General features: G+C 36.2%; 1 pseudogene; it reads left to right on the forward strand.

Annotated features, from left to right (window-relative positions):
* The first annotated feature begins 295 nt into the window (after positions 1-295).
* LOC122218804 lies at positions 296-389 on the forward strand (annotated as a pseudogene).
* The last annotated feature ends 10493 nt before the right edge of the window (positions 390-10882 follow it).

The raw sequence follows: 10882 nt of genomic DNA on the forward strand, positions 1-10882 counted from the left end.
AAATACTCATTCTGATATTTACCTCTATTTTCTTCTTGTGTTTGATTATTTCATTTATCATATTTAACTTCTCAATTTTTTTAACATATATTTATTATTGAGACACAGAGAGAGACAGAGCATGAGCATGGGAGGGGCAGAGAGAGGAGGAGACACAGAATCCAAAGCAGGCCGCGGGTTCTGAGCTGTCAGGGCAGATCCTAATGCGGAGGCTCGAACTCACAAACTGCGTGATCATGACCTGAGCCGAAGTCTGATGCCCAACCAACTGAGTCACCCAGGCATCCCTATCATATTTAACTTCTTAAAAGAATGATCCTATACAGAGAAGATTAGCATGGCCCCTATGCCAGAATGACACACAAATTTGTGAGGTGTCCCATATTAAAAAAAAGAAAAAAAAAAGGAGTGTTCTTAATTTTTTTCTGCTTTTTCATAAAAATAGAATTATCTGGGGGCACCTGGGTGGCTCAGTCAGTTGGGGGTCCAACTCTTGATTTCGGCTCAGGTCATGATCCCAGTGTCATGGGATCAAGCCTCGTGTTGAGCTTCCCAGGAAGCATGTAGCCTACTTGAGATTCTCTCTCTCTCTCTCTCTCTCTCTCTCTCTCTCTCTCTCTACCTGCCTGCCCCTCTCCCTCACTTGTGGTCTCTCTCTCTCTCTCTCTCTCAAAAAAAAAAAAAGAAGAAGAATTATCTGAATCTGCTTTTTACCTTCAATAGCAAATAATTTCTGGATTAATAAAATATTTTCTTTCTCCACTGATTTAAAATCAGATCTTCACTGTATATCACATTAATGTCAATAATTAAACCAGCTTCTGAGGTTTCTATTGATTTTAATATCTTTTCCTGCATTTTACATTATTTAATTTTATATTGTATTTAAATATTTGAGCATAAATATATCTTTTATTATTTTTCTCAAAAAGTTGGGTTAATCATTTGTTTCCTGATGAAATGTTAAATTATTGTATTATTTTAAAGAAATATTAAATGCAAATTTTTTATTTTAAATTTTTTAGAACTTCATCTTGTTAATTTTTGAGTAGCCAAACCAATAGCACTCCATTTATTTTAGTATTTTATTTTATATAATTTAGTAAATTCTGTAGCTGTATCATATTGTTTGTGTGCTTTATAAATTTATTACAGAAAACTTTATATTTGCACACTTATTGAAATAAAATATATATTCTACTGTATTTTCGATTTGGATATTGGTTGTAGATAGAGAACCTCTTGGTTTTAGTCTTGTTGACTTTCTCTATTGATTTTCTGCTGTCAATTTCATTGATTTCTCCTTTAATTTATTATTTTCTCCTACTTACCATGGATTTTATCTGTTCTTTCTTTCCCCTTAGTTTCCTAAGATGGAAGCTTAGATAATGGATTTTAAGTCTTTCTTCTTTTCTAATACATATATATATATATATATATATATATATATATATATATATATTCAATGCTATACATTTCCCTCTAAACACTGATTTCACTGTATCCTACAAATTTTGATAGTTTTATTTTCATTTTCATTTTTTTAAAAATATTTTTAATTTCTCTTAAGATTTATGCTTTGACCCATGTTTTATTTAAAAGTGTATTGTTTAACCTCCATGTATTTGGGGAGGTTCCAACTATCTTTCTCTTACTGATTTCTAGTTTAATTCCATTGTGGTCTGAGAGGAGCCATTGTATGATTTCTACTCTTCCAAATTTTTAAGGTGTCTTATGGTCCAGTGAAATATATATATTTAAACTCCCTTTTTAATATTTATAACTTTCTTCTTTCTTCTTTTTCACTTTTGCTGCCTTTCATTTTCATTTCTCTTTTTCTTTTTTTCTCCATCTTTTCTTCTTACCTTCCTTTGTATTTATTTGTGTTTCACAAATTTAACCATTATTAAAAGCAACCTTCAACCGGTGGATTTTATTCCTATATATTTTAGTATTTAATAGTTATTTAAGTCTGTGGGGCTAAAAGATAGGTTTTACTTCCAGTTCTTTTATAAACTGATTGTATATTGCTTTAGTAGCTCACCTCTTTCTTAATCTACCTTAAGCAGATTGAAATTCCATTCTCATTGTATTGTGATTTTCTTCTAAAAATACCAATACATTTTCTTCAACAAATGGATGAACAAACATTTGGACCAATGAATGTCGATTCTCTTGTTTTATGTCAGATTTTATGGCACTTTCTGAATTTAATCCTAATTTCCTGGAGTCAAAAGGAGCCAGATCATAAAAACACGTGCTGAGAACTCATCTATGTTTAGGCAAGAGTGAAGGTTTCCCCATATGACTCATGGGAGACGGAGATTTTAGCATGTCCACTAAGGTGAAGTTCTAGGAAACTGGTATCTGGGTTGATACCAGAGACTGCATTTCTTACACCATTCTTCATGAAACCTTTGGCTTTTGAGAGGCATTCATTTGGGAACTTTTACCTGGGTTCACACTGGGTGTGTACAGCTGATTTCTGCTCCTATGCACTGTTCCTCTGACAGAAATGGTGATGTCCAAATGATCTAGCTTGGTAAGGGAATGGGAAGAGAGAATGGAAGGACCTTTCCCTCTCTGCCTGTAATATACATACACGCAAATACACAATATGAGGAAAATTGGTATTGCTTGGTAAATGTTAGTCACTCCATAGATGTATGTGAGGAACAAGATTACATAGCTATTATCTATTTTAGTGTTGAAGTGTCTGAGGGGAAAAAAAATGAGTGTCACATCTTGTATCTTACCCTATATAATTTCAAATGTAATTTGAAATCTCATGTAATTCACAGTGAATGTCACTTTATCAGGTCCACCTATATTCCCTTGGATTTTCTAAAGTAATAATAATTTAGCATCTGTTTTCTTCTGGAGAGAGTTTTCAGAGTTTCCATGAGTAACTATGGTAGAGATATGAACCTGTCTGGTTGAAGCTATCTCTAATATATGTATACTCCAAGAATCCTATAGCTTATTTCTTAGTAATCAAGAGGGGGAAAGGAAGTATTTGAAACACTGTACTATGTGTTTTGTCAATTTTCAAATATCATTATTGTATCAGAAACACTTGAAATTGTTTCTTATGAAGCAAAAGTGAATTTTCACTACAGTTAATGCTGGTTGTTAACATTTTGAGGGAAAGAATATTCAGAAATGTTTTTGTCAATGAACAACATCTCAAGAATCAATGTTGATAAATGAAATATAATTTTAAGAAGTGAGTAAGCAGAATTTACTGATCCAGTAACACAATAAAAAAGAAATAAAAATTGATGAGGATATAGAAGTCTATAGTCAGATCCTGTTTGCACTTCTTTGACCTCAGTGCCCCTTAAATGCCCCTTAAACACTTCTAGTTTTCATAACAAACATTGGAGAAGGGCTGTTGAGGTCATTTCCATTCCAGAAATATTTAACAATTCCCCCAATTCCCAAGACTCTATGTATTAGGGTGGAATAAACTTTCAAGAAAAATTTGTCTTAACTAGTATGTTAATATCATGTAACTGGTTTTCAGTGTCTTCTTCCTTTCACTTTGGTGCCTGGATTGAATGATTCACCACTAGTGAGGTTACAAGTCAAGTATGGATGCTTTTTTAATAAATATTTGCAAAATATATCTATAACTTTCTCATTCTCATAACAACAAAATCACCACCTCTACAATCAAAACCAATATCTACTTCTAATGATAATATAGTCTTTGAGTTTTTGCTATGTTCCAATGGTATAATTATCATTCATAGGTTAGTTCATTTATCATTACAGAACCTCCATGTATAGGTACTAACATATTTAGTAATAACTGAAAGGATAGGTAGACTGTAGCCATAGAAATATTGCATATTGAACAAACATACAGTGGTTAATACACAATTCAAGAGTGAAGAAACTTCATCCTGCCCTTCAAACAGCAGCAGGAATGAAGTGAGAAACAACCTCTTTGACTCTGTCTCATAGTTATGTTGAGATGCTTTATGAACAGAATTCAAAAAGCATTTTAAGGGCAAGTAACATTATCTGGCAGGACAGTTTTACTAATATATGTACGTATGTGTGCTTTTCAAAGAATAATCATCTTTCCTCCAGCAGCATCAGAATTATGGAATTTTTCTGTAGGAAATACATAGGTCCTTCCATTGTGGAAGAGAGAGAGAAAGACATAAAGAGAGAAAAAGAGTGAGAGACAGAAAGGGATGGGAGGTGGGAGGGAGGGAGAGAAAGAGAGAGAGAGATGGGAGTCAAGCAAGATAGCAGTCTCTGAGACATGGGTTATATTGAAGGGTTTTAGGCGGCTGTGAAACAGAAATGGCAGTAGAGGAGGGAGTCACCTGTACATGATGAACCTACATGTGGCATTGTTATGAATAAGCTTGATGAAATGAAGGAAGCTCAAAAGGCAGTTTGCGTAAAGAAAAGTAGCAGCAGTGCTTGGACTGGCCTTAAAGCGTTTAACAACTGGGAACACTGGGAAGAGAAACTGCAGAAGAATGCTTTTAAATAGCACTTACGATAAAGAATGTAAGAAGAAGACATAGAACTTTATGAAGACTTGGTGGCAAAAATATAAAGCCAGAATCCATACCATGTGTGGTGATCATAGCTAATACTTAGCACTTAATATGAGTAAGGCACTGTGCCAAAACTCCACATAGATTATTTCATTTAATTCTGTGAAGTAGATGTTATTAGTGCTCAAGTAAGGCAAAAAATGCACACAGTGATATTCTTCCCAATGCCAAACACCTGGTAAGTAGATATCAAACCTAGCAGTCTCATACCAGAGGTCATGTTCATCATAACTGATAAGCATAAGCTGCATCATACACACTGAAAGAGAAAAGAAAGAAAGAAAGAAAGAAAGAAAGAAAGAAAGAAAGAAGAGAGAGAAGGAGGGAAGAAGGAAAGGAAAGAAGGAAAGGAAGGAAGGAAGGAAGGAAGGAAGGAAGGGAGGGAGGAAGGAAGGAGCAAGAAAGGAAGAAGGAAGGAAGGAAGGAAGGAAGAAAAGGGAAGGAAGGAAGGAAGGAAGGAAGGAGAAAGAAAGAAAGAAAGAAAGAAAGAAAGAAAGAAAGAAGAGAGGAAGGAAGGAAGGAAAGGAAAGAAGGAAGGAAAGGATGGAAGGAAAGGATGGAAGGAAGGAAAAGGAAGGAAGAAAAGAGAAGGAAGGAAGGAAGGAAGGGAAAGAAGGAAGGAAAGGAAGGAAGGAAAGGATGGAAGGAAGGAAAGAAGGAAGGAAAGGATGGAAGGAAGGAAGGAAAGGAAAGAAGGAAGGAAAGGATGGAAGGAAGGAAGGAAGGAAGGAAGGAAAAGGAAGGAAGGAAAAAGAAGGAAGGAAGGAAGGAGAGAGAAAGAAAGAAAGAAAGAAGAGAGAGAGGAAGGGAAGAAGGAAAGGAAAGGAAATAATGAAGGAAGGAAGGAAGGAGGGAGGGAGGGAGGGAAGGAGAGAGAGAGAGAGAGAAAGAAAGAAAGAAAGAAAGAAAGACAGACAAAGGGAATGAAACTAATCAAGACTTAGAGCCCTCTCTCTCACTAAGGAATATTTATCAACTCTTTGTTGTCATTACTCACTTATAACCATCCCTTTCCAAGAAGACTGAAAATGCCTCTCTCTGAAGGTGTCGGGAGAGGCAACAATATACCCTATGGAATTTAGTTATTGATAATGTTCTCCAGATGATAAATTTAAGGCTTTAGTCATTAGATGTGACTTAGCTAAATACTCTGTACTGTGTGTCCAAGTTTGAAAAGGATACACGAAAAATGTTTACTCTAAAAAATGCAGGATAATATCTTGTAATTTGGTCATTGAGATAGAGCCCATAAGGGGATGCACAGTCTTACTGGTTATCTGCTCCCCAACCTCCAGCCTCACGAACACAGGAGAAATAAGAGCAGTCAGATATTTGAAGTCTATAGCATTTTCTCGGTAGCCAAAAATTATGAAAGCTTTTATTTAGATGATGGAATTTATAACCACTAAAGAAATGGTTCAAATTGCTTGAAAGTTGAGATAATTCTAAGTCATCTTCCTAGGAAGATCAAGATATTAAAAACTTACCAGTCAGGAAGAACTTTACGGAAGTAAATGCCCTCCATAAGTAAGAAAAAATATCTGTTTTCACTATATTTTCTGGCTCAAAATTATATTAAATTACCTAAAAAATAGTGTCATTAGTTACCAGTGAGCGATGGTTCATGCCTCCCTTTGAATATAAGCAAACAAAGTTTTTTAGGGTTTTGTTCTTGTCCTTATTTTAGGAAGTGCAGGCATTTTTCCTTGTGATTTATCTTGTTCATTTTAGCATGGTAAATAAAAATCTCAGCAATATTTTTAGGTTATCTTTTCAGAAAGAAGCATTTTTTTTTTGTTCTGTTTTGTTTATCAGCTGGTGACAGAAGGAATGGATGTCCCACTAGCTGATTTTTCATGGGGAGATTGTCAATTTAGTGATACACTTTTTCCACTCACCCATGACCATTTTGTTGAGGGCGTTTTATGTGATAGGCCTTGGAGATACACAGATGAGTAGGTGAAATGTATTGTCTTTACTCATTGAGTTCAGAGAAATATATCTTAAGCAAATATGTGCATAAATTATTTACATCTTATTACAATTGTAATGGGTACCCTAAAGGAGAAAACCAGCATGTTTCCAAAAGTGCGGCCTGATCTAGACTGATCAGTGAGGTGGGGGTGTAATATAAGTTATGCAAAACTTTTCTAAGGAAGATATTTTTTTTTTTTAATTTTTTTTATTTATTTTTGGGACAGAGAGAGACAGAGCATGAACGGGGGAGGGACAGAGAAAGAGGGAGACACAGAATCGGAAACAGGCTCCAGGCTCTGAGCCATCAGCCCAGAGCCCGACGCGGGGCTCGAACTCACGGACCGTGAGGTCGTGACCTGGCTGAAGTCGGCCGCTCAACCGACTGCGCCACCCAGGCGCCCCACTAAGGAAGATATTTTTAATGTAAACTATAACAGATATATATCTCCATGCAGAAAAGGTGGGAAGCAGTCATGGTCTGGGGACACTGTATGCATGGCTAGGAAAGCTGGCAGGAAACCGAGGAAGTCAATGCTGCTAGAGAAAACAAAGCAGGGGAGAACGTGGGAGAGGAAGACATGAGTGGGGAGGCCATATCACAGTGACTACTTAGAGTTATTTGTGATCAAAAAGTAGAGAAGGGGTTGATCTTTGATTTAAAGACCCCCGCTGGCAACAGCAATCTAAAAAGCTTAAGTAACTGTGCTGTTAATTGATTGCAAGAAAAAAATTGTTTTCCATCCAGCCCCACTTCCATTTTTTGTTAATCAAATCAAATTTTATTGAACTCGGAAAAGAAAAAGGACATTTAGATGTGAACTATATTGTGTTTTGTAGGAGTCAGTTTATATAAAGTACTTGAAGAAACCTTGCAAATGATGTACTTTTCATGTGGTAGAGTTGTAGACATATTTCTTATAGCAAAATGGATTAAAATTAAAGGGCTAAAACCTGAAATGAGGACACGCTTACCAGCATGCCAGTTGCTTAGGTTTAGAAATAGTACCACTAAGTGCAGAGCAGCTTGAAGAAATCTAGTTACTTAAATTAGGATGCACCAGTAGACTTTAAGATTTTAGTTTTTTTTTCTATTAAAGAATGTTTAAGTGAAGGTAGAAAATGAATTTTACCATAAAACTAGCTTTAAGTTTACTTTCATTCTGAAAGCATACCAGCCAGTTGCACTAATCTGTCCTGCCGACCAAAATGTGCTTGAGTTTTTATTCTGTTATGGCCAGATATTTGTTCCATGTAATTCTAAACCTCTCTAAGTTTGGCAATGGGGAAGACAAGGAACACATGAAACTATTGATTCCTTCAAAAAAATATGTTGAATACCTGTCAGGTGTTGATGACTTTTAGGTGTTATGGGTGATAGATAAGAGACATAGTTTCTATCCTCAAGGCATCTTGGGGAGGACTTACATTTCCTATACGGAAAATAGAAAAGATGGTAATATATAACACATGCCATGTAAAAATGCTGTACTAGATCAGAAGAGGAAAAGCTCAACTGAAATAGGAAATGAGATAGAGAAGCTTCAGAGAAAGTAGCATTAAAATCACCTTTAAAGAATGAGGGGTGCCTGAGTGACTCAGTTGGTTAAGTCTGTCTGACTCCAGCTCAGGTCATGGTTCATGAGTTTGAACCCCGCACTGGGGCTCTCTGCCGTCAGCATGGAACCCGTTTCAGATCCTCTGTCTCCCTCTCTTTCTGCCCCTCTCTAGCTCATGTTGTCTCTCCCAAAAATACATAAACATTTTTTAAAAAAAGAATTAACTGAAATTATTATTATTATTATTATTATTATTATTATTATTATTATTTTATTTAAGGGAAAGAGAGAGAGAGAGCATGCACAAGTGGGGCAGACAGGCAGAGGGAGAGGGAGAGAGAGAACTTAAGCAGGATCCATGCTAAGCATGAATGCTGATGCAGGGCTGGATCCCACGGCACTGGAATCATGACCTGAGCTGAAATCAAGAGTTGGATGCTCAACCGACTGAGCCACCCAGGTGCCCCAAGAATGAACTGAAATATTAATAATAAAGTCAATACAATACAATAGAAGCTGCCTTTGTTGAATGTTAAGTACTAGTTGCTTTACGTACATTTTTTCATTCATTCCTCACAAGAATTCTTTGAAATAGTACTGTTATCCCCACTTTCACCAATGAAGAAACTGAGGGTCAGAGTGATAAAACAATTTGCCCTAATATTATAGCTAATACATTTGAATTCAGATGTTTTACAGTGAAACTTGCCTCATTATTTATTTTGCATCTCAGGTGAAGGGTTCGGCAAGAAATAAAGCTATAAAAAGTCAAAATATCCTTAAATAGCATTTGTCCTATTTGTCAAGGTAGGGGTATGGTAAGAAAGCAAATCCCGAAAGACCAGAAGTCCTATTTGACAGTGTAGGATAATTTTCAGCTAGAAAAGCAAGCTAAGGCAAAATTTTACAAAATCTTTTATGCCCAGCAAGGGAATGTGAACAGTATTTGATAGAGCATGGAGAAAATTTTTAAATCTCTGATTAGAAGAGTGATATGATGGATGTAACACGTACAAGGATTAGTCTAGCTGTGGTATGAAAGGCGCATTCAAACAGAGAGAGAATGGAGATAGAATGGGCATTGAGGAGGGGTACCTGTTGGGATGAGCACTGGGTGTTGTATGGAAACCAATTTGACAATAAATTTCATATTAATAAAATAAATAAAATAAAAATAAAAATATTCTGTTAGAGAGTAAAAAATATCTGCATACATAAATAAAATAAAATAAAACATAAAAAAGAAAAAAAAAAAAAGAAGAGAACACTTCAGCAGTCCAGAAGCATGATGCTCAGAGTCTGAGTTTCGGGTGGCAGCAGAGGGAATAAGAAGAGAAAAATATATATGAGACCCAAAGAAAAAGTAAAAGGAGGAAATAGCAGTGAGAAGCTTTGAAAGGTTTTTAATTCAGGAACCCATTATTTTTTAATGTTTTGGGAGACATAAAAGGTCTCTAAGCAAAAAAAAAAAAAAAAAAAAAATCATCTTCCAGCGCTTTTCTTTCCCATCTAAAGATTCTCAGTTTACAGAATAGTCTACTTTTATTTGGGGGTAAAAGTCCACATCTGTGCGTGCCAGGCTTGTGCTGGGCTATCTCATTACTGCTCCAGCCTTTGTGCCTCGAATCTTCAGATGGATGGCTTTTTCCATCATATATCATCACCACGACAGCACAGGCATGATCTACTACAGCAAACGCTGTAACCCTGATGATGTGGATGGTAGTAATAACACAGCCTACTCAGGGGAGCAAAAGGCAGCGGGGTGTGTGTGTGTGTGTGTGTGTGTGTGTGTGTGTGTGTGTTTTCGTAAAGGTAAACTGGAAAGGTGGGGGGGAGGGGAAGTGAACTCAAAAATTAAATACTGCCTTTTCAGAGATTCAAAATAACTGCTGCAGTGTTGGCAAGAGGCAAAGTGATAAGGCAGCATGGAGAAATAGAACGCTGTGGATAATACTGAAATTCACTCTGGGAATCACAGTCATAGAAATCAATTTTAAGATTAAAAAATTGAATTGGTAATTTTGACCCACACTGCGATTGAATTATGTGGATCGTGGCTCTTAATTAGAGTTGCATGCCCATCAAGTAAAACCCTCGGGTGTGTATGAAGCAAAAAAGAACATTTCAATGCCTTTTAAAAAGAAAAGACCCTAACTCTGTCTTGGAAAAATTATTTTTCTAAGAACTACCTTAATTTTAGTTTTTCTTTCTCAGACCATGAGAATATTCCAAATTCCCGTTGATAATTAAAATACTATTGCAGCGTCTGAACTGAATACCAGTCATGAAAATTAATAATGCTATAGGTCTCAATTTTTCTATCTGAAACATTGACAAAGTCAGATTAATATTTTAGGATAAGGGCTGTGCCCTTTAACTGAGTCTCTCTGCATACCCGCTAAGCTGATTTGGTCTCTCCCTTAGCTAAACATCCCAGATTACTTAATTTTCAGATTTACAGCTGTGGCTTGTAAAGAGTTTCTCTTCCCTCCCTTATACACAAATCGATTCCCCTTGGGTGCTGGTATCTTAATCATATAATCATTTGGGTTGGAAGGACCTACGCTGGGGCACTAATCTATCCTCGTGAATCACAGCGGGATTGATTTTATTATTACTAAGTCATTCCTGATCAATGAGTGTGGGGTTTCTGCCTTGAATCTCTCCAATGATGACGATTCCACAGCTTCCCCTGGCAGCTAGTGCCATCCCCAGCTATTCATATTGTTATAAAGTTAGTCCTTATATTTAACCTAAATTTTCCCT

This window comes from Panthera leo, chromosome B1, assembly GCF_018350215.1.
Source record: "Panthera leo isolate Ple1 chromosome B1, P.leo_Ple1_pat1.1, whole genome shotgun sequence".
Taxonomy (NCBI): Eukaryota; Metazoa; Chordata; class Mammalia; order Carnivora; family Felidae; genus Panthera; species Panthera leo.